Source organism: Euprymna scolopes, chromosome 7 (assembly GCF_053919585.1).
Source record: "Euprymna scolopes isolate OS-2025 chromosome 7, ASM5391958v1, whole genome shotgun sequence".
Taxonomy (NCBI): Eukaryota; Metazoa; Mollusca; class Cephalopoda; order Sepiida; family Sepiolidae; genus Euprymna; species Euprymna scolopes.
The window spans coordinates 94,979,159-95,005,299 of NC_136488.1; the positions used below are offsets into that span (position 1 = coordinate 94,979,159).

At 33.3% G+C, this 26,141-nt stretch overlaps 1 long non-coding RNA gene across 1 annotated transcript; it reads left to right on the plus strand.

The window, feature by feature from the left end:
- The first annotated feature begins 735 nt into the window (after positions 1–735).
- On the plus strand, positions 736–15,805 carry LOC145279847 (uncharacterized). The gene is made up of 3 exons (XR_013868467.1): positions 736–1,053; positions 8,311–8,468; positions 10,140–15,805. It is a non-coding gene; the product is annotated as an uncharacterized LOC145279847 (long non-coding RNA).
- Positions 15,806–26,141: the final 10,336 nt, after the last annotated feature.

A 26,141-nucleotide genomic window follows, 5' to 3' on the forward strand; every position in this document is an offset into this window, starting at 1 on the left:
GGGTTTATTATATTCCGTAATTATTAATTGATAAAGACTGAAAATTTCATTAAAATTGGTTAATTTCCTGATTTTTAGTGAATTTTTAAGTAGAGGGGGAGGGGTCAAAATGTTTATACATTTTGAGCATTGGCTATTCATTTTGCACGTATCTAACATAATCTATCCAAACTAGTAACGTATATTGGATGGGTTTCTAACAGTATTTTGTATAATTTCTTATTTTTAAGTAATGCTCAAAACTTCAAATATTCAAATCGCGGTTATTTTTCTTATTCTCACGTATACGAATACGTAAACGTAATAAACGGCTTAAAGTAAGTAAAACCACTAAAAACGTTTCCAAATTGGTAGAAGAATAACTTATCTTGTCTTTGATAGCATTCATTTGTTATATATTTCAATTTTTGGCCACTTTTTTGAATCTCTGTGAATTGTAAAACAAACACAATTATTTCATTATCTCTGTCATTTTTTGCTTAGTTGATGCTAGTTATCTCCCTTACATACATGTCTCAACAAACACCGTTAGTACTTTTTTTTTTTTTTTTTTTTTTCAATTATGCCACCAGCGGATAAAAGTTTGATTTGATTGTTTCCTAAAAAGTATCTCCAAAATTTCTAATTATTAAAAAAAAAAAAAAAAAGTTTGATTTTATTATTTGTTGATAATTAAATAAATTCTTGAAAAAAAAAAATATTATGAGTTGAGAAAAAAAAATCCAGGAACCGAGATGTTCTGTTAATTTTCAATTTCAAATGGGTGGGTGAGTAGTTAATTTCTATTTTAGAAACTACATTAAAATATTATCCAATCAGAGAACAGCAATTTTTCAGTCCGTAATGACCGGACATTACAAACTCAGCGATGTTATTGTAACCGATTGTTTTTGTTGTTGTTTTTTCTTTACCCCGTTTGTTTTGTTGAGATTTTATTTATCTCATTATTGTTGAGATTGTTATAAACGCAAAAGAACTAATAATCTAAAATCAAATCAAACACTCGAAAAGTCACCAATCGTATTAACAGGTCGAATCACAGTACGAATATATGTAAGTTTTGTTTTTATTGTGTCGAACTATCTTTAACGTTTGCTATACCACGTGTTTACATTTATTCGACCATTTCAATTCTGATAATTTTTTTTTGTAAAACTTGCAGAGAACGCCCTGTTTTATAGTTGTTTTGGCACTTCTGCATGTCAGTGACATGAGGCGAAATGTGTGTGTTTTAGTTGCAAGAACCGCCGACAGATGTCACTTGTCAGTCAAAGAACAGGGGTCGACAACTCTTCCTTTTCTAAAAATGCGTGCAAATTGAAATTATATTTATGATACATTTTTATACAACCTTTCTGTACAAATATATATGTATATATATATATATTTTTTTTGAACCTCTATAAATGTTTCATGTTTTTAAAATTATATTTTGTTTACCTTACAGTAAAAAAAAAATAATTCTAAAAACAATCTATAAATATTTCATGTTTTTATTATCTTTATTGTTTCATTTTCAGTTATGAATCATTCATTGAAAAGAAATTCGACGTTTATGTCAACGGAACCTTTAATCTAAGGGAGATAACCAGCATAGATAGATATAGCAAAAATATGCATATTTTGTCATATATAATTTGTGACGCTGAAAGAATCAGTAGAACAATAAAAGAATGTTAAATGAATATATATATATATATATATATATATATATATATATATATATATATATATATATATATATATATATATATATATATATGATTACACGAATACTATACCTGCAAACGCCGGGTGAAGTTGAAGTTAGTCCCGGAAATTTCGACAAAAAGAAAACAAGTTAATAAACGAACTTAAAATATAACAATGTTAAGTAACAAAATAAACTTATTAATTAACGTACACAAAACAAAAGTAAACAACCTGTTACAATGAAACAATGTTAATTAATCAACAACAAAAATGAAATAAACTTGTTAATTAATGGAAATGAAATATCATATCACATATTGCTCTCTGATGGCAATAATTATATGGGGGAATACTTCTCCCTTTTCCCTTTTCTGCCAAAGAAACTCCATGAGATGAAGGTGAAACATCTCAGTTCTCGTCCCCAACAATTTTCGGATGTGTCTCTTGGCATGAGATCAAAAAGCTTCAGTTAAAAATAAGAAATTTGTTTTTCTTTATTTTAGTAAATCGTAAAAACTAATGAAAAGCATATAAATTTCAATGCTAATTATTTTTAACGTATCTTCTTTAATAATTAAAAACAAATTGAAATGTTAATTAATATTTAAACATGGCTTCATCTTACCTTCAATTGTCTGTGTGCGGATGCTGTTATCATTAGGATTGATGAAGTTAGTATCATGAATGATTGTGACATGTTCATATATGCTGTTTTCATACTCGCCTAAAGTATCATACGCAGCCCAACTATCAGATATGATACGTGTTTTCAGCAAAATCCATGATCGAATTATTAGGAACAATGTTTCTCTATCTCTCCTTTCTACAGTTGTTACATTACATTTATTCCTATTTCTTTCTATTGTCCCAAAGACCCAGATCCCGTCTCTAAATCTACCTCTGTTATATTTTCTTTTAAAGAAGTAGGATTCATCAATTTCTACTTCTTTTGGTGTGTTATCCAAAGCTAACCCACCCAGCAATATTGGCTTGCTTAAAATATCCTGCTCACAAACTTCTCTAATAAATTGTTTCCAATCTACAATGGCATGGGATGTAATGCCGAATTCTTTCTCAATTGCAGTTTGCTTCATTCATACTCCAACAAAAAGCTATCATAATTATTTTCCTTATTTGCAGACAGCTTTTTTTTAAAAAATGACCCCTTTCGCATGCTAACTGACCTACAGTTCCAGCATACCCAATACCATCTGTCTGTGAGTTTACTTCTTTTAGTAGTAGATTTCACATGCTAAACAAGGGTTAGAATTCCCTATCCATCCAATGGAAGCTGTACACTGAATCTTATCCTCTGTTATTTTGGGTAAAAATGAACTAAATGTTCAATTTAACTCACTAATTTCTCATGGAGTGAAGATATGGTCCACTATATGTTCTTTAGAAACTCTGGGACATCCTAAATTAGACATGTTATCTGTTCTAAGAAATTTTAGTAATGATTCTGTAGCCAAAAGCAATAAAAAATTAAATTCCAAACCCAATTAAAAAGTTGTTTATCTTTTGTATAGCCAACAATCAAGAAGTTGTAGTCAAATTAGCCAATGGAAAATGCTTCCCTTATTTATTTTTCCTTATTATTTAAAGATATTTAAAAATGCTTCCCTTATTTATTTTTCCTTATTATTTTTATTTATTTTCCCCAACCCGAACACTTTATCTTGTGCAGAATTTTTTAACGTTGTTATTCTCCCCCTTTTATTTAATACATTTGAACATAATAGTAAAAAAAAAAAAAAAAAAAACTTTGATCATAGACAAAAATGACTGATTATCTAAAATAAAGAAAAAGAAATTATTTTTTAATTTTTTATTTTCGTTTAAAAAAATTACATTGACGGCTTAAATACTTCAAAATCTCCTTCAAAAACGTTTTCTATTTTTGTTGTTTTGTTAATTAATATGCGCCCCAAATTATACCTTGCAAAATGAAACTACAGAATAGTTAAAAAAAAAAAAAATTAAATTAAACTTTTATCATAGCCAGAAATTGACGGTTTAAATACTTCAAAATCTCCTTCTAAAAAGTTTTAATCATTCTGACGTTGACTGATTACCTAAAATAAAGAAAAATAAATTTCTTATTCTTTAATTTTTTATTTTTATTTAAAAAATATTAAAATGACGGTTTAAATACATCAAAATCTCCTTCAAAATGTTTTGTTATTTTCGTTAATTAACAAGTTTACTTAATTTTTGTTTTTGATTAATTACCATCATTTCAAACAAGTTTATTTAATGTTTATTGTGGATTAATTAACACCATTACATTGTAACAGTTTGCATTTTTGTGTATGTTAATTAATAAGTTTATTTTGTTACTTAACAGTGTTATATTTTAAGTTTGTTGATTAACTTCACTAACTTGTTTCGTTATCGTAAACTGCTTTAGCAATTTCTGGACTTGGCTACAGTAATCGTGTAATCATTTTTTTTTTCTTTTTCATTGAACATTCTTTCATTTTTCTACTGATTATTTCAGCGTCCCAAATTATATCTTGCAAAATATGCTTATTTTTGCTATATCTATGCTGGTTACCTCCCTTAGATTTAAGGTTCCGTTGACATAAGCGCCAGAAATTCTATTAATACATTAAAATTATATTTTGATACATTTTTTTATACAATAAATGTTTCGATTTTCATATATTTTGTGTTATTTATTTTGTTATTATATATTTTTGCGTTATCGTAAACACTTGTTTATATTTGAGGTTCACATAATGGCTGCTAGACATCATTTTTCTTTTGAAGAACAGGAGTCGATAACTCGTTTCTGTTGCTAATATGTCACTGCCCTGCAGAAGTGCCGTTGTTTTAAAAATGGAACAGAAATTTAAATTTCGTTCCATTTTGAATTCAGTACATTTTTACATTAAATTCGTTCCATTTTAAATTCAGTACATTTTTACATGTCAACTTTTGTAGGTTTTCAGGTATGCTGACAAGTTTGGGGGTATCTATTCCAAAAGTTGTTCTTAACATGGGGAGGTTGGGGGGGGGGTCTATTCCAAAAGCCGTCCTTAACATGGTGAGGTTGAGGGTGTTTATTTGTTGTAAGCATACCCAAAAACCTATAAATGTCGAAATTTCAAATGTGAACGCTGAGCTGGACTTATGTAAAAAGATACCAAAAAAGTATACCAAATTGACTTTTTTCGTTTAAAAATTAAATTATTTCGTTTTTGTTAATAAAATTTTATTTTTATAAAAAAAAAAATCTTTCGTTTTTTTGTTTTTTTTTTATATATAAAAAGTATGATTGTTGAATGTAATTCTTTCTATTACTTTCGATTTGGGGGGGGGGACCCAATTAAAAGATTAAAACGGAACGAAATTTAAATTTCCATTCCATTTTTAAAACAAAACAGAGCGTTCTCTGCAAGTTTTACTGGTTTTTATTTTATTTGATATGAGAAAAATAAGTTCTTGAATGCAACAGGGTTGCTTGCAAAATAAATGATTTTCGGTTATTCCCAAGTTCTGCGTGTTTTTTGTTTACATCCGGTTTCTGCGAACTGTTCTGCTTCATGATGAGTGGCACGGAAAAGTCCCATTCTGATTAATGTTTACGAGTTTTAAAATAATCTGATGGGGATTTTCCTGGGCATTCACAGTGAAGCAGAATGGTCAGCAGAAAGGTACATTTATTTATCAGGCAAAAGATAAGTATCCTCACCCAAATCATCGAGTAGAAGTTTTGGAGGGTTGTTTTTAGGGGTTCCGATTCGGGAAAGGTATTTTTGGGATGAGCAGTTTTAGGAAGACATTTTCAGTGAAAATGGTTTTTAGATTTATAATTAAACTAGCAGGGATGCCCAGATGTTTGGAGGTATGTGTTGAGAAAAATAAAAGTTGCAGTAGGCAGGCAGGCTCGAACTCGAAACCTTGAAACAAAGGCTGAAAAGAAAGTGAAAGAAAACGTGACATTTTACCACACAACGTGACAGGAAGTGAAAAGCATTCTAATTTAATGATTAAATAGTTGACATGCAAAAAGTGAAAGTTAAGTGAATGAGCTCACGCAGGCGAAGAAATGAAATCACGCACTTATGTTTGGCTGTAAGCCTGTTAAGCTTTCAGCTTTCTGCCATATTTGTTTCCCCACGATGATGTGCGAAACCAGCTCCCGGATAAGAGGGGGAGCTCTGGCAGTGTCTTAATGAATAGCAATTGTCTGATATGAAGAGTATTCTCCACAGTGATCAAAGTTGATTGCCTTCAAGACATGCTGGCCCCAAAGGCCAGCGAATTGATTTTATTTTGATTCAGTTTCGCTTTTATACAAAAAAGCCGAACGAACACATGACAGAACAGAATAGCGTGAATTTTGTAAAAGTCGCTCAAATAAATCATAGATATTAAAATCTAGGGAGTATATAAAAAGTTCTAAAATATAGTAAACTTCTTGGAATCTAACCAACGCAAAAAGCCTTTCATGGACATGCACAAATGCTCACGCCCATTTTGCCTTTATATATTAGACTAGCGGGGGTACCCGGCGTTGCCCGGGTGTTTGGAGGTGTGTGTTGGTGGGTGGGGGTAGATTAAAACAACCCTGTTAAAAAAAAAATGTCCGGTTGTTTGGAGGTGTAAAAGAAAAAAAATAGTTTTAGTATAAAGGTAGGCTTGAACCCCGAACGTTTGATGCGGAGGTGGAAAGGAAATGGGAAAAAAAAACCCTGCAACCTAACCATCTCGACCACGGGAACAGATGAATTGATAAGTGTGTTAAGTTGACGTTTATAAACCGAAATTAGCAGGTGCGACAACGTCAAGTTGCGGAAGCCAGTTTCTGTTTTTGCCCGCTACGCGGCGATCAAACAATAAAAAAAACACAAAAAAAACTAACGTAGGGCAAACAAACGATGAAAACAGAAAAACGAACATGTGAAAAATGGCTTAAATAAGCCTGTTTCGATATTAAAATTTAAAAAATCGGTGGGTACCCGGGTGTTTTTGGGTGTTGCTAAGAATAAAAAGCAGAAAAACGAACGTTACATGAAAAATGGCTTAAATAACACTGATTCAATATTTAAATTTTAAAAGTAAAAAAAAAAACCCATCTCACTCCACGATTCAAACCCAAAACGTTTAGATAATGAACCAAGGCCTTAACCAACTGAGCTAACGAGACGTACATGAAATTTGTTCGGCTTTTCAACTATTTAAAGTAAATCAGGTCACGATGTCATCTGACGCATGTGTAGAATCGGTCATTATCACGAGAGAACCATTTTTGTTGACCCTCCCCTGTCGAAAATTGTCGATTTCGGGGTGAAAAATGAACGTTTTTGGCCAATTTTACGATATTTTTCGAGCAAAGGATGGAGCTTTGATGTGATACCGAGTTTGTGAATTTTCATCGCGTCTGTCGAAAGTTTTTAGCAGGCATCCAAACATACACACATACATACATTTTCGCTTTTATATATATAGATTAGCCTCCCCTCCCTGTAGAAAAGTGCCCAGTTGAGGGTGAAGGAATTAATGTTTTTAGCCAATTTTTCGATATTTGTCGTCCGAAGGGTTGAGTTTCAAAACGATACCACAAGAATTATTAGTACCTTTATAAATTTTTATCTTCTATATATATAAAAGGCAAAATGTGTGTGTTTGTATGTCTTGCAAAAACTTTCAACAGAGGCAACGAATTTTCACGAGATTGGTATCATTTTGAAGCTCGACCCTTCGGATGACAAATATTGAAAAATTGGCTAAAAACATTAATTCCTTCACCCTCAACAGGACACTTTTCTACAGGGAGGGGTAGCAAAAAATCATTCCCTCATGACAAGCTAGCCAAATACGCATGCGCAAAAGACGTTGTTTACTTGAATTAGTTTAAATATTATAAAAACCAACACAAATTTGCTCACGTGGTCATGACACAATGGTCAAAGTGGCAGCGTCGTTATCTTAAGATTGCAGGTTCAATCCGAAGTATCAGTTTTTTTTTCGATTTTTAAACTTTTAATATTGAAACAAGGTTATTTATGCCATTTCTGTTGTTTTTTCTTTTTTTTCCATCACATTCGCTGTTTTCTTTTTGTTTTTCTGACTTTTTTAACATCGTTCGCTTACACATTGTTTTTTTCCATCATCTTCGCTGTTTTTTTTTTTTTTTTGAACATCATTTTTATTTTATAATATTTATATTACTTTGCTTATTCTTTAGTTTCCATTTTGTTTAGATTTACCCCGCCCCCACACACACACACCTCCAAACACCCGGGCAACGCTGGGCACTCCCGCTAGTTTTTGATATAACCATAAATTTGCTTTTAATATTGTTATAATAATTATATATGCATTCAGTAATCCCTCCATTTTAAATTTTATACTATACTATAGACCCCCTCCCTGACACACACACACACACACACTTTCAAACCTTTCTAGGATCATATAAACCTTTAACAATTGGTTTTAACAATTAATATTTTATTTTTTTAATTTTATTTTTCCATTATTATTTCTTTATTTATACATTCTTTTTATATGCTCTCCAAAAAATTGTTTATGTATTTTCTGATTTTTAGCATATACCTGTCCTTTAGTAAACTAATATATTATTAATTGTTTATTATTTTTTTCCAGTTACCCATTGATTCAATATGGAATCCAAATCCTATTGATGCTGCTAATTGAGAGTTAATTTGATGTCAACCCTTCTCCTATCCCCCTCCCTGTGCTGATGGGGATGACTATTCAAATAAACTTGATATCATCTCTGAAACGATCGTACACTATTCCAGGTTGTTATTGTCTTGATTTCTTTGACATATGTAAATGATCTCATATTAATTTATTAATTTTATTTACCTCCCAATTAATTTACTTTATTTCAAGACAAACTCTCTTTTATTGAATTATTTATTAAGTATATAATTAACTACTCAATGTTGTTCTCATGTTCTGGCTTCTAGCCATTGTTTCTTTATGATTTTGAGCTGATTTAAATACTCCCAGATATGTTTCATAAAAAATTCAGCCTTTTATCAATTATCCCCATTTCCTCTGAAGGCACTTACAGAAGAAACCTCATTGGCAGCATCAACACCTTTGTGAGGTATATGAGTTGAAGAGACCAACATTACGATAGGACAACAAAATTGAGAAACTCAAGAACTTCTGGATCATTTTCCTGTGATCTCAACATAATGACGAATCTCAAAGGTTGATAGTAAAATATTATGGACTGAAATCATATAAGATTTCAAGAAAAAACGGCAATGAAGAATTTCGAAATAGATTTAATTAATCTGATGGAAAGTTTAAGTTCAAAAGAAACAAAAAATATTTGATTATCTCATCGAGAACAGAGTCATAAATAAGAATCCCAGGAAAAAAAGGGACTCAGAAATAAAAACTCATTAGGAACAAAATGTTTATTGGAATACGGGTGTGTAACATACTTCGAAATTTTCTTTGCACTTTTGTCTCTTAGAAGATGATAAATTAAAGAGAATTCTGTAATCGTTTTTGTTCTTGCTTTTAATTCTTAGCTGACTGCTATCTCTCTTTCTCTCTCTCTCTCCCCGTGCTGATGGGGATGACTATTCAAATAAACTTGATATCATCTCTGAAACGATCGTACACTATTCCAGGTTGTTATTGTCTTGATTTCTTTGACATATGTAAATGATCTCATATTAATTCATTAATCTTATTTACCTCCCAATTAATTTACTTTATTTCAAGACAATCAAACTCTCTTTTATCGAATTATTTATTAACTAATCTCTAATACTGGCTTACTATATTCTGGAAAGCTCTCAGTTCTTTTATTGAGAGGATTCACTTTAAGATTATTTCATATCTTTTTCTATTTTACAATTAGTCAGTCAATGAGAACCTTTGTTTCGCCCACAAATCCGAGTCTTCAATTCAGTTCACAATAAGTAGGCTTCATTTTATTTCAAGAATAGCATCACCAATGTGACCTTTATTAAGTTGCCAAAGCTAGTTTAGTCTCAAAAAAATTGTTTTTAAATAATTAGACCCGAAAATGAATTCTTGAAATCAGTTAAGCAAAGCACATGTTTTTCTTCAACTGTCAATCTAACAAGACACTTATAATATTTAACATTACAATTTAAAATTTAACAAATTCAATATGTATCATTCATGTTCAAACCAAAGTTTTTTTTCTAGCTCTCACTCAGACACCAGATATATAACCTTATAAATTACAATTTGAACATGACCATCAGAAATTGCAGGCACAAATACATTCTAGCATATATCTCTTAATCGTTTTTTATGCACAAAGCTGTCACATAGAAATATCTTGCAGTATAACATTCCAGAGTGAATTCTACCACGAGGTTGCGAGTTTAATGCAATAATAAGGATAAACAATATGAATGCATTGAAATGTAATAAATAAAATTAAAACTTTTTTTTTTTTTTTTTTTTGCTTACAGGTGTTCCTGCTTTTAAGCATTTGGATTTGGATGGATCATTTTCTTTGTGATTTACTATGTATATTCTTATATGAAACACAAAAGCGAACTTTACTGTGAAAAATATGTAATCATATTTATATAAAAGTAAAAAGTGAAATAAGTGAACAAATTTTGGAGTATAATAAAGTCTTCAACATCCATAGGGGAACAATTATTCTTATAACAAATGTGATTCATCATTTCTAAGAAACTCTGAAACAGGAGTGATGGAAAAGCATGCTAAAGAGAATCCATCTTGTAAAATATGTGACGCTTGTTTTTCTTCTAAATCAACATTGGTACAACACATGGAAAAACACAGCAAAGACAATCCATACAAATGTGAAATATGTGGATATTCTTTCCTGCATGAATCAACCTTTGTGACACACATTCGAACACACACTGAAGAAAAGCCATATTCTTGTGAAGTATGTGAATATTCTTGTTCTAAGAAATTACACTTAGTCAGGCATGTGCGGAAACACACTGGAGAAAAACCATATTCTTGTAAAATATGTGAATACTCTTGTTCTCTTAAATCAAGTTTAGTCATACATATGCGAAGGCACACAGGAGAAAAGCCATATTCTTGTAAAATATGCAGTTATTCTTGTTGTCTCAAGTCGAATTTAGTGTCACATATGCGAACACATACTGGAGAAAAACCATATTCTTGTAAAAGATGTGAATATTCTTGTTCTTGTAAATCCAATCTAGTTATACATATGCGAACTCATACAGGAGAAAAACCATATTCTTGTAATGTGTGTGGATTTTCTTGTTCTTGTAAATCGAGTTTAATCAGACATATGCAAACGCATACGGGCGAATCTCTGAAATTGAAATAACAGGTGAATTTCTGGCATTCATTAGTATACTTCATCTGTAGTCAAAGATAAGGAAATTGAGAAAAAAGAAGAGACGAGCTGTAATCCTGCAAAGTGTGATGTTTGTTACTAAGTTTTGTTGTACATGTGTCTTTGCATCTTCTATTATATAAATCTTAAACGTTTGTATGTTTGTGTGTTCTTATGTCCGCTAAAAACTTTTGTCAGCCGCATTGGACCAGATTGAAACTTCTACCATCTAAAAGAGAAATCTCTCAGATGCATAATATGTGAAAATTAGACAAAAAGATTAATTCTGTGGTGGTCAACTAGACCATTTCTTGCAAGGGGGGTCACTTTTAGTATCGCGATTTTTGCAAGTCATGCATGCGTGGCAAACTGAAAATATGTTTAAAAATGTTATTTTGCAACATCATGACGTCATAAATCATTGTTGTCGTGACAGCTAGCACGTTAGCCAGTAACTTTTTTCCTGTGTCGCGTTTCAGGTTTGAACCCAGCTGGCGCAGCTCATTTGAAAGAAAAGTTGTTTTGATTCATATATTTATTTTTTAGAGGGGGATCCGGAGAATAGCTACTTCTCTTCGTATCCCTTCTGCCGAAATATCTGGTGGGGTGGTTGTTCACTTTTTGGGTGATTTGGATTTTTGTGGGAGAGGGGGGTATTGATGAAGGTGCTTATTATCCTTAGTATAGCAGTCGTGTCCAAACTGAACTTCATGTCCACCTGGGCAATGCCAGGTATCCATGCTAGTACTAAATAGGAGAGGATGTGTCCTAGACACTGCCCTCAAGTGCCCTTCAGTCTCTCTGTATAAGGGTTTGTTAAGACAATCTGACATGAGAATATTTCCCTTTCTGGCTCATGCAAAGAGTGGTATTCCATCAAGTGATGTTACCTCTAGGATAGCACTAAGTTGTGCGCTTCATAATATATGTCATTAAGGCCCATGAACTGAAAAATGATGTCATCAATGAGGTTCTAGCAAGCAAAATCTGTTGAACAAATTATTGATGAAAAATCAAGAATTTTTACAAAAAGCATAAAAAAACTTTAAAATTGCATTAAAAAGAGAAAAATAAGGAACACAATGATTTGTACTAAAACTCACTCAATATTAATTTTAAAAAAGAATTCAAGACGGAAAAGTTGCGTGTTTATGCGTTAAAACATTTTGTTGTTTCATGGATTTTAAAAACTAAAATATGTTCATTATTTTCTTATAAATTGCATTTAAAAAGAAAATAACAAAGACGATTTGATTTATAGCAAAACTGAACTTTAATCAAAATAAATGTAAAAATTATGCAAGTAAAATTACATATGTTTGAAGCAGAAGACAATGTTGCAAAACATGAAATATGAATTTAGGCAAAAACAATTATTAAACAATTCACTTTAAATCAAACACTAAATTTTTTTTAAAATTAAGACAATAATAAATTATTTTTTGAAATCAAAATGAACTACAATATTTTTTTTTTAAATCAGAATGAACAATATTTTTTCAAAAGCCAAACAAATAATTTTAAAAACAAAAACAAACAATAAATTAGTTTAACTGAAAATGAATGATAAGTGAACAAAAATAAATAAAACAAATTAAATTCAAGCAAATAATGTTAACATGGACAAATTTTTCCTAGTGCAAAAATATTTTGAACATCAAATATTAAAACATTACAAAACTCTTGTACAATTTAATTAAAAGTTTGAATTTTTCTTTTTCTGATTAATTTTTCTTTACTAAGATTGTTATTCTCTTTGTGAGGTTAAAAAAACATTTTGTCGACTGCATTCATGCCGCTTTTTTTGGCACTAACAAACACACAGCTAAATAAAAAAAAATGATAAACTAATAATAACGAAAACTCATTTAATGATTTATTTGATTAATAATTAATATATACAATGGTACTTTTTAAGTATCACTATGAAATTCCAAATTTTATTAATAGTTAAACTTTCAAAAAAATCTTACTTTGCTATATTTACTTGGCAAAACATTTTCTCTTTTAATTGCAGGTGTCCGAATGTAACAGCTGGCAAAAACACGCTGTCTTAAAAAATTCGAAAAAATAAACAAAATTATGATAGAAATCTACCCAATAAATGTTACTGTAACACTTCCTGGCACTTATTGGGTGGATTTCTATCAGTATTTTGTTTATTTTCTCGAATTTTGAGCCATTTTGGACGCTCTGAAAACAACATGTTTTCGTTAGCCTTGACTGCCGGTTTTACTTAGCAGCTTGACACTAGTTCTTTTTTCAGACCAAATTAAAGCTTTAGATTCCATTAAAACACACAAAATTTGTCCAGGTTGGTAACATTTATTTGTTATATATTTTAATTTTTTATCCTTTTTTTTTTTTCATTTGTTGGCTTCTTTGCTAAATCCCCATAAGTAGCTACCTGTCTTCTTTCTGTTTTGTCATTAGATGTTATCTACTTCTAGTAATTTTTTTGAGACCTGTGACCAGATTCATTAGACCAAATTCTATGATGTCAGCAGATCACGATTTTAGTTCCTCGGTTTTCTTAATATGGATACCCACTGTAAGGGTGCCTTCACATGAAATTTTTGTAGCAAGAGTTGCGCAATCTCCAACCACACCTCTCCTGAGTGTACATTGTTAAATACCAGTGGCAAGTGGAGGTTTAGGATGACTAGAAACAATTTTGAGATAAGAGGAAAGCACACACAGCGCCTAGTCTTCCCAAATGGTCACCAATCTGGTACTAGCCAGGCTCAACGTTGCTTAACTTCAGTGATCTGACAAGAACCGGTGTGTCAACGTGAGTGTGCCGTATTTTCTTAATATTACAATGACTACAACTAAGCTGAATACTCCACCAGACTAAATTAATTTTTGTAAAACTATGAGCCCATGAGAAATATATACTATAACCATGTTAACTGGTAAATTGAGGAAAGGTAAATTAAAATTCACATTTTATCATTTTATGAAAAATAATTAAAAAAGATAAATGCATTTTTTTGTAAAGTATAGAGATGTTTTTTAATAGACTAGTCCTGCAGTCAGTTGACACAATGGAGAGAAAAAAAGGTACAAATGAAATATGTGACATTTGTCTTAATGAATTAAACCGTGAGAAGATATAAAATACAAACTTTGGAAAAAAATCCATTTTTATCTTTTTGTATTGGGAGTAGTATATCGAGATAAAGGTACTAAAGACAAGAAATTTGATGTCTGAAAGCAAAGTAATTAGGAAATTCATGTTTAATTCAACAAGTTTAAGTACAAAGAAAAATTATCTTAATTTTATTTATTTATTGCGGACTATTATCCTCATCATTTTTTAGTTGTTTCACAATGTTTCGGCCAACTATTCCTCTGGCCTTCGTCAGGTGGTAACCGCGATGGATAGGAACTCTGAATCTCCTGACTGCATCCCCTGCAATTACTGTCTTCCGTATTTGTTGTTGTCTCACCACGTTTTTGGCCAAGTAAGCCTCTGGCCGGCTTTGTGTAGGATTGAAACTGCTATTTTCAGACAATTCTCACCTGGAACCATAGAGATTCAACGTCTTTATCAACTGTGCCACGGGCTCCGAAGGGCGATCAAGTTTGAATTTTTTGATCTTATAAATTCATGTTTATTATCTGATCTTCCATAATCGGGTCCGTACTGAATAGTATATATTATTTTAATTGGAATTCATTGAGATGAGTATTATTTATTAATTTTATTTATTGCGGACTATTATCCTCATCTTTTCTTAGTTGAATTCCAATTAAAATAATATATACCATTCAGTACGGACCCGACTATGGAAGATCAGATAATAAACATGAATTTATAAGATAAAAAAATTCAACCTTGATTGCCCCATGTGGGCCATGGCGCATTTGATAGAGACGTTGAATCTCTACGGTTCCAGGTGAGAATTGTCTGAAGATAGCAGTTTCAATCCTACCCAAAGCCGGCCAGAGGCTTACTTGGCCAAAACGTGGTGAGACGACAACAACCACGGAAGACAGTAATTGCAGTGAATGCAGTCAGGAGATTCAGAGTTCCTATCCGCCGTGGTTACCACCTGATGAAGTTTGTAGACCAAAAATTGACAGGGGAGTTTGTAAAGACCTTCTTTACACACACAGACACAGTCACTATATAAATACATTTGTGTATGCTAGAACTTTTGCATCCTAAATGCTACGTAATTATGCACAATGTAGAAACTGTGCATAAATAGAACTGAGCATAAGAGTTAAATGAAACCATAGAAATAAATAATTAAAGTTCAATTTTCAAAAGAATATGCAAATTAGTTAACCTTTATTTAGTTACTCGCATACCCATGACTGAATATATTAAGAAGTTCATTTAAATTTTAAAAAAAGTAGGCTTTTAATATTAATGTAAGTGCAATGAAAAATTCAATTTTATATAGATATAGATAGTGGCATAACAAGGCAAAGTGCCGCTCGGGAACCTATATATAAAATCCCCCTTCATTTTTCTTTGGAGGACAAAAAGAAATTAAAGCTTTATAAATGTTGATTGAAAAATAATAATAATGAATTTTTAAAATTAAAAAAAATTCTTTTTTTAATTAGCTAATAAAAAGATTTATTGAATTTTGGCTTTTATAAAGTCACTGATTGTTATAGTGTGATGATTCAACCTATTTTGTGATTATATGGACACTTCTAGACACATGTATAAAGGAGCTTACAATGAAGTCTCAAAGCCATCTTGAAGTATTTTTTTCTGTACTATATTATTGTGTACTTCTGTAAATACACATTCCTGTAAATATACTACTGTGTTGTCTTATTTATTAGTGTCTCTTCAAGGTAACAACACTGGCAACAAGAACTTGAACTTATTCAGATATAAAATAATCTGGACTTATTTTGCACACAACACTGGCAACGAAAACTCAGACTTTTGTCAGATACAACCTAACCATTGCTACAACTGGCATGTTGGCTTTTCGAAAAGAAGACGTGGGTGATGTGCTCAGAAAAATTGTTAATTACAGGAATAATAGCGAAGTTAAAAGCTGTATTGGATTTTTAACACAAGGTTTGTCAAATCTGCGAAAGAAAAACATTCTAACATCAGAAAATAAGATTGAAAAAAGGTTCACATTCTTGAGTATGATGAAAGATCTCAGATCGAAGTTTTGAAAGTCAATCACAAAAATGAAAAAGAAACCCCAGCAAAAAGGTTTTTCTTTGTCGTTTTAATTGTTTAATCAGAAACATGAGAATAAGTTGAATGAACTTATTTTTTCTCTTGCTAAGTTAATTTATCTTCCAGTGAGAAAACTTATGACTGTGTTAGAATATATATATATATACATACACACAAAAAAAAAGAAGTTAGTTGATTTTACGTGATGAAAAAAATGGAGGAATTGAAAATGTTGGAAATTAATAAGCACCAAACAAAACAAAAATCTGCAATAGAAGAGAAATTGCAAAAAAAAAAAAAAACAAATTGCAAAAAATGGAAAAACAATAGGAATTTTAATTTAATGAAAAGATTTGAGAAATGTTTATTCATACTCAATAGGAACAGAAAATATACAAATTATCAAATACAGGTCAAATGAAAGTGTATTTTCACAAAATGCTATTTGGCGCTATTGATAATTTTAATTACAATCCTGAAAACAAAATTATGTTAGCTTCATATTTCAGACAATATACAATCTATAATATCGACTGTCAATTGAACCGATTTAAAAAAAGTTTATGTGCTGTTCAGAAAATTGGGTACAGTTTAACATGCCAATAGAAATATTCCCAAACCTCCATAAAGTAACACTTATCTGTAAAAGTAATAAGCAAGTTGGAAACTCCTTTAAAAAAGGAGACAAGCAGCTGAAACGATTCAGGCTTCTCCAGCCGGCCCAATGCAAAGGAACCCAAAGACTCATTCTCTACAAACCATCTAATGTCACTCTATGGCCAAGAATGCAAAAGGAAAAGGACTCCAGCTTCATCCACACACACACATACTCTGCTTTTCTGTGTTCCACTGATTTAATCTTTCTGCAGCACATCACCCAATGTCCCTTCCACATGCAGAGCACTGATCACTGTATGTTGGGTACTGTCAAAGTTTGTGGCTTGTATCACAATTGCCACACCTCCTGCTTTGGTTAATGTTATAAATTTTTTCTACTTTCGACATTCTGAGCTGGTTCAGCTGGTCATTTCCGATCATAAAGACTTTGTACTTCCAGTCTTCGGTCAGTATGTTAGTTATACTGTAGTCTTTTGGTTTGCTATAGAGCTCGTTCCGGTAAGCGTTATGTGGTGTTAAAAATATGATGAGCTCATCTCCTCATCTGTGAAGTCACATTTTTGTTCTAATGTTCTGGCTCATGTAATGAAGTCATCTAATGATTCATTTGACTTCTGACAGTATTGAATACTGTCTGTGAATCCTAAAATTGACATTCATTCTCAGCTGGTTTTCAAAGAAGGTGCATAGGTGCTTGTTCTGTGAGACCATTAGCATTTAAAAATCTTAAGTCTTGGTCCCCAATACCATGATATATTTTCCTAGCTTGTTTTGTTTCATCAATTATTTCTTCATCTTCTTGTAAATGCTAGTCGAGTGTTTTTTGTGAATGTTCATAGATTGTCTGCAGATAAATCTATAAAAGTGGATACAGGCTAGACATTATTTCAAATCTATATCTGAATGCTCCTTCTGGATGGTCGAGTGAAGAGATGTGTTTAGATGAAAGAGTTTGTGTGATACCCTGAAGTAGAGAGGTGGCATAAAGTGGAAGTTGATGAAAGTACTTGACTTCCAGCTGGGGGTTCTTGGCCTCTTTCTGGCTGACAACTGAAGCAAGCAGAAGCAAAACGTCTGTTCCTAGATGGATGGAGTAGTCTCGTACAATGTAGCTATTGAGATAAGCGATTTATCTGATTGCCCGTTTCTCTCTCTCTCTCTCCTCATCATATATAAGTCAATTTGCTCTCTATTTCTGTTTTAATACTATAACAAAAATTAATATTAGCGTCCATATGTTTTTTTAAAAATAAACCCTGAGTTTCACAGCTGCGATGATGACAAGACTGACTCGCATATATTTTATCAACAACATGGTTGATACAGACAACACACGTATGTAGATTTATATTTTGTACACCAAAATCTTTTTTTCTCCCACCACAAGAAATGTGACACTAGGATCGGAAAGTAGGATTGAAAAGTCAGCGTTTCTGAGAAGGAGCACTCTGACCCTGCAAAAGATACTTGGATAGCCCTGTCAGCATTCTCCGTGAGAGGTGCTTCATGCAATTAGCAATAAGCTAACCTCTTCTTAAAAAGAGAAGGCAAAGCCTGGAGTGTGAACCTCCTAGAACTACAAAGAACCAATTATAGTAAGGTGTAACATAACACAACCGTTGGTTTATTTGTCAATATGATCAACTATTTAAAAAGTGGGACTCATTAGTTCATGTCTTTTTTTCTCATTTATTGGCTTGACAATATGGCAGTATGTTGCCAAATCTTAACTTTTTCTATTTGTGGTTTATTCAATGAAACAACAATATCCAGTTCTGTGGTATGTTGTCTGTCTCACCACCACCAGATCATTTCTATCAAGATGGCTTTGAGGCAATATGCAGTCAGTTAGGAATTCTTTGTTTCTTAATTGTTTCTACAAAACAGAGAAACAAAATGAAGTAAAAAATATTATAAAAACAGAACCAGACTATTCAAATGTAATGCATCAAAATATACAGGCAAATCAAATATGCACGTAATAAGACACATAATATGCACCTAATATGCAAATATATGAAAAAACAGACTTGTGAGTGGTTTACACCTGCCATTCTATTAGTAACAAAGCACACACTGTTAGTTTGAAAAAAGTTTCACGTTTCTTTTCAGGTTGAACAAAGCCAGATGTCGAATTAATTTCTGAGCCCTTCAAATGTTGTCAGCCTTTTAAATATAAATTCATCAGCAGGTGAACAGAAAATAGCTTCGGGCTGACTACTTGGCCAATTGCCAAAAGCACCTGTTCTTGCCTCTGCGAACTCCTCCAAATGTTGGCTTGTATCTAATTCCCTTTATACCATCGACCCCCCCCCGCCTCTCTAAAGTGTTAGGAAATTTAGAAAAGAGAAAAAAATATAACAAAAAAGAGTGAATAAAAGTTTATCAGCAGATTAAAGGTATAGGAAGTTGTTCAGCAACACACACAAAGGGAACTAAAAGGATTGTTAATCAAGGTGTGGCAGGGAACAGGAACAAAAGACCAAACAATGGAAGTCAATATGATTAGCTTATAGGCAGTTTTAGGACAAGCAATGAGTTTTATGAAAATTTACGACAGTTTTTTTTTTTTTTATATATAAGGGAGTCACTACTTACCAAGGCCTGGAGGTCATTTGCGGATAAGGATTAATGAACGTAAAGTGGTAGTTTAGTAATCATTAATGGTATAGATTGGGTAGAATTTGGATTATTAATAATAATATCAATAAGAACTTGTTTACAATGGACTTGGAGGCTATCATATTGTAATCCGCCAGAAAGCATGCCAATGGAACAGTGTTTCACATATGGCAGTTCTAGGAAAGAAGCTGTGTTCATGGAATCTGTGTTTAGATTTAGGCACAGATGGAGAGAGGAGAGAATTGTTGATAATGATTGTAGCTAGTCAAGTGTTTTTGTGAAAGTTTGGCAAGGGAGGACCATAGATTGGAGCTCAGACGAGCACTTGCCATAAAAATAATGATAGAGCAGAGACAGGCTCGCAACGTCTCTTCTGTGGAAAAGAAGTTGTAGAAAAGAGAAAAGGACATCACCTACTAAGTTTCAAAGACGGTTTTGAACTCTATCAAAGTAAGATAAGGCGCGCTGAGCAACTCCTGCCCATTTTAGGATGTATTTGACTTTTATACAGATAGAGGATTTGATTAGCAGTGAGATACCTACTTGAGCAGTAAAATGATCCAACTATTTTTCCAGCGATCTTGGCAACAGATTTGATGCATGTGTTCCATTTCAGACCAGGAGTAAAGGTCAGTTCCAGAAGCTTGTCAAGACATGGTGTTTCCGCAAGACGAGATCCATTCATTTCAATAGGGGCCAGATGAGGGTTAGAGCAATTATGATGAAAACAGAGAAGCTTGGTTTTAGATGCATTAAAATTAACCAGCCACTCTTTTCCCCATTGCATCACGTGCTCAAAATCAGAAGAGAAACAATCAGAAAGACCTTGATCATTGTTGGCCTTTGGAGTGTTGCCATAGATTTTTGTGTTGTTACATAGAATGTTATTTGGGAGATCATTGATGAAGATCAAGAAGAGAGTTGGGCCCAGGATGAAATCCTGAGGAACATCAGCATTGATACTATTAGCTTCTGATTTCTGTCCATCGACAATTACTCTTATAAGCCTATCAGAGAGAAAAGCTTTAATAATTGAGAGGACATAGCTAGAAATCTTGTGAAGTATACCTTTATGCCATACCCTATCAAAAGCCTTCAATATATCAAGAGCTATTGCTCTAGAAACGAAGCCCTTGTCAAGAGATTCACTAATCCTGTGTGATATTACAGTTAGCACATCAGCTGTAGATCTAGCAGAATGGAAACCATATTGCATGTCACTGAGTAGGTTATTTCTGATAAGGTGGTTGACAACTTTATTTAACACAGATTCCAGTAACTTACTGGCAGACAGGAGACTGATTGATCTGTACTGAGAGGGAGATGACTGATCTTTAGAATTTTTAATTATGGGGTAGACTGATGAAGTTTTCCAGGGTGTTGGGAAGCATTTCTTCTTAAGGTAACGTTTAAACAGCTTTATAAGTATGAGAGATAGTTCTGGTTGAAGTTTTATGAGCACTATAATTGAAACGCCGTTGGGGCCAGTTGGTTTACTGGAATCAAGGTCTTTGATAAGCTTGGCAAGATTATGCACAGATAGCATATTTTCAGACACAGAAGGAAATATGGTTGTAGGCGGCTATGGTTGAAAAGGGTAGAATTTATTGTAAAGTTCTTGGCAAAGAGTTTTGCTTTGTCAGATGCTGATGAAATCACCTCAGGTCCATTGATTGTGATAGTATGTAACCGTTATTTACCCCTTAGAGAACTTTATAATTAACAGAGTTTAAGATATACAACCCCTTTTGTTTAAGGCGGGTTTAAAAAATAATAAAAATGGAGATGATTTCATGATTCCTTGACTATATCAAGCATCTTGTTCTTCCTTTTTAACAATGAAAGAATATTTCATGGTGGCAGCGGTGATTCCCTTTGTTTCTACCCTTCTGAACTAAAACTAAACAAAATATAAATATATATGGGTGACATTTCAAACACAAAATAAAACATGTGGGGAAATAATACACACGATGCCATAATACAAACCGTGAGGAAACATTGTGTTCGTCATACATATCTTTCAAATGTAAGCCTCTTGTCAGAAGATTATATATATATATATATATATATATATATATATATATATATATATATATATATATATATATATATATATGTTACAAGAAAACAAGGCACAATGCAGAAGTGTCCCCTCCCTTCCTGTTAATTTTATTTTGAATATCTATCGGTCAGACACTCCCACTCCACCCCATTGATATTAAGACATGCGGCAACCAAATATCCACGCGTTAACCCATAAAAGGAAGCGAGTTAGACACCCCATCATCACCATTCCCCCTCCCACCATTCAGCAAGACACATGCCAAGGTCACAACGAGAAATCATCTCCACCCCAAACAGCAGGGGGAAAGAGAGAGAAAAAAAAAGTAAGAGGAGAAAAAGAAACTTTTAGCAGGAATTACGGGCGGGCGGGCGGGCGTTACACAAAAGAAGGGGTTAGTTGAGAAAACGACATCGAACTGATTAGTCCAAAAAAACGAACGTTATCAGCGAATATGATTCGCATAATAAATCGGAAGCCCACTCAATGTTAACCTTCTCCCTGGAGCCAAAAGGAAATTTTACCAAGAACTATGGATATATAGGTATTGCCAAATGAATGTGAAAAAAAAAAAAAATAAAAAAATAAAAAAAAATAAAATGCATGATTCCGTGACATCAGAGTTGTGTTAACTATACGAACTATGGAAAAGCAGAAGCGGCTTAATGATTTTTTAAAACCTTTGTTATCTTCTTCAAACTGCAATTAATAATTAATCTTTGTTATAATTTTGTTAGGTTTTAAGATTTACACAGTTTAATGATTAATAATATTATAAACATTTGTATACTAAATATCAAATACAGTTTTACGAGTGTTTATTTTGGGTAACTACCGGCTTCCATATTTTGTTCAGTAAAAAGAGACAAACAAAATATGAGGGGGGGGGGTCCACAAAATGTTTAATATTTCTGCAATAATATTTTCAAATCGGTTTTAATCTGGCAATAAAATAGCTGGCAAGAGTCATGTTTATATTAAAACTTAATATGAAAAAAAAATTTAAACACGATTAATTAAAAATCTATGTTGTAACGGAACATTTTGAAATAATGAAATTTTAATCGTTTTAATCTTTTAAAAATTAATTAACGTTTAGGAAGTTTCTTTTTCTTGGTAATTCAACTGATTATAGTATATATTAATTCGAAGAAACGCTATTTTTAATAAAACATAATATCAAATTTATATAATTTTTTTTAATTGCAACTTCAAAGTAAATTTTTGTTCAATACGTGTATTTAATTTAAAAAAAAAATAAATATGCTTTATTTATTTGAACTCTTATGTTTCATAATAAATAGAAATTTCGATAGATTTAAATATGAAAATTTCGAAAAAATAAATAGGGGGAAGGAGGGACAAGCACTAAAAAAAATATTTCCCCTTGTATATTTTACGGAAACTGCATTTTATATATAATTTCATTCTAAAATGGATAAATATCGAAAATTTCACGAAAATCTGACCATTAGTTGATTTTTGCTAGATTTATTAAACACAGGTATGTTTTCACGTTCAAAATGTTTACTACATGGGAACGTTATTTTAAAGCGTCAATTATGTAAACACGATTTTCGTCTCACAATTTCATTATTTTCGTTCGATGAAAAATTAAAAAAAAAATTATTACTAGTTTATTTTGCCCTTCTTCTTATAAATGGTACAAAAGTTATATTGACAATATTAATTGGTAATAAAGTTACATCATTTTACATAGGGGTGGTGGTGGTGTAATTCTGTGGTTACTTTTGGAGATGCCTATGGATACACCTTGGTTCGGATATGTAAGAATGAAACGACTTATTTTGGTGGTTGAGAAACAAGTGAGTGAAAAAAAAAAAGAAAAGATAAAAAGAAAAAGGAAGGAAAGAAAAGAGGCCATGCTCCTCTGAACAATTTTCTTTACCGTTGCCCCCCCCCCATTTTTTTGACCCGCATGTTTTTTTTTATTTATTTTGTTTGATTGTTTTGATTTGGTTGTTGAACTTTTACGCATAATAAATGACATAGATATATAACCATGTTGTTTCATTATTCATCGCCTGGTATTTCGTTAACCGTGAATCTCATAAGAATATTCCATGTCGGAATTACTGTCCAGAATCTGGGTAAGTGCAACGTAGTCGTGATAATTCTACGGCTAGCACGTACATCATTTTTTTTTTATTTTACGATACGTTTCGGGGATAAATTCCCTTTTGGGATTTTTCAACCGGGACGTATCGTCACATGGGGACACGTCCGGAACAGTACACACCAAGTAAGTGTCATCTCACTGCTTGGTAACTAATCCTCGTGGAATATCTGGACATTGTGCACAGACGAGTAAGGCAAAATGACAGACATAGATGAATTTATGAAAAACCCATCCCCAGATAGGTTGCATGGATTTAAGAAAGACGAATTAAGAATAATAGGGCATAAACTAGACCTAGAAGTTAAGGGAGCCATGAGAAAAAAACGGTTGATAAGAGTGATCTCCGAGCACATAGTGGACAATGATATCTTTGAGGAAGAAATACTAGAAGAATTACCAGCAGAGATGACTACCATGACATCCGATCAGGTTGAACTTGAAAATACCAGAATTATGGCTAGGATGGAGATAGAGAAGGCTCGAATCGAGCAAGAGATTAGAATGAGCGAACTGAGTATAGCTCATCAGACATGGGAAGATAGACCGAGCAAGTTTGATATGACCAAACAAGTGCGCCTATTCCCGAAGTTTGTGGAGAAGGAAGTTGATGACTACTTCGCACATTTTGAGAGAACCACCCTAAACATGAACTGTCCGAGAGAATGCTGGGCAATGCTTTTGCAGACAGCATTAAGTGGCAAGGCTCAGAAAACATACATGCCACTCCCAGCGGAAGACTGCACAGATTACGAGATAGTGAAAGCAGCCATACTAAAAGGATACAAATTAGTCCTGCAAGCTTATCAACAAAAGTTTAGGAACTTGAGAAAAAGCCAGAGGCAAACATGTAGAGTTCGCCAAGCTGAAAGAGGGATACTTTGATCGGTGGTGCAACTCCAAGAACATGGAGAGTAACTTTAGCAGGTTGAAACAACTCATATTAATTGAGGAGTTCCAAAACTGCATACCCGATGACATGAGGATGCACCTAGCTGACAAAAAGTCGAAACTGCTTGAGATAGCCATAGCGGCAGATGAGTACACATTAATACATAAAAGAAACAGAGCAAAATCCCAAGGACCCATGCATCTGCAGGTCAGGGAGCACTGCACGGCAAAAGGGGCAACTGAAAATCTGCGGGTGCCCATCAATATCCCTCCAAGTGCAACTAACCGACCATTACTGGGAAGGGAAGAGAGACCCATAGCGTGCTTCAACTGTGGGAAAAGGGGTCACATAACTGTGAATTGTCAGGCGGAGCAATTCACTGAACTGAATCAGGGTATCCCAGACAAGCCATAAGGAGCGATACTTCGAGGGATAGACGAAACGGATAAACCCTTCATATCGAAAGGATCTATTGCCCAAGATAGAGAAAATCGAAAGGAACCCATTAACATTCTCAGGGACATGGGCTCATCCCAGTCCCTAGTGAAAAGGAAACATATCCCTGAAAACGCGATAAGGGCCACAGATAGATCAGTTACAATTAGGAGCATAGGAAACAAATCTAAGACGGTCCCATCATTCAAGGTCCACCTAGTATCGGACTGGGGCTCAGGAGAGGTCACAGTAGGAGTAAATGACGACCTTCCAATGACTGGCGTGGCCATGATATTAGGAAATGACATTGCCAAAAGTCAAATTAGACAACAAAAGCCAAACCAGACAAGGCACAAGACAGAAAGATGAAAGGTAGGAGATGGAGGGGAAGAAGGTAGACGATGGTTCGCTGAATGAAAAACACCGGAGGCGAGAAGCGATAGTATCCCAACCTGGTTTATCCATACCACGGCAAATGCTGATCAAGGAGCAGCAGCATGATACCGACTTGAAACCCCTGTTTTGTTGAGTTGGAGAAAGGCATTCTCGAGACTCAAAAAGCCAATACTTCCTCAATAACGGAGTGTTAATGAGGAAATGGTCCCAGGACAGGGGAAGGAACAGAAGAAATGATGCGAGAACAAGTAATGGTGCCCAATATATATCGAGAGGATATCATGAAGGTTGCGCATGAGGTACTGTTGGCAGGTCACCTAGGGGTCAATAAGACCCTGGAAAAGCTGACCAGACACTTTTACTGGCCAGGAATTGTGGGAGATATAAAGAAGTTCTGCAGAACCTGTGGAACATGCCAAAAGACGGGAAAGCCCAACCAAAACATTTCCCCGGCCCCGCTCCAACCTATACCAGCAGTGGAAGAACCATTTAGTTGAATAATCATAGACTACATGAGCCATTACCCAGAACCAGGACAGGCCACAAATTTATGTTAACTATAATGTGTGTGTCCATGAGGTTCCCCGAGGTAATCCCATTACACAACATCTCTACAAAGAAATTGGTAGACGCCCTGATAAATTTTTTCACCAAGATGAGGCTACCCAGAATCATACAGACTGATCAAGGGTCTAATTTTATGTTGAGGATATTTAAGCAAGTTACAGAGTAGTTAGGAATCACCCACATAAAGTCCAGCACATCATCCTCAATCACAAGGAGCATTAGGAC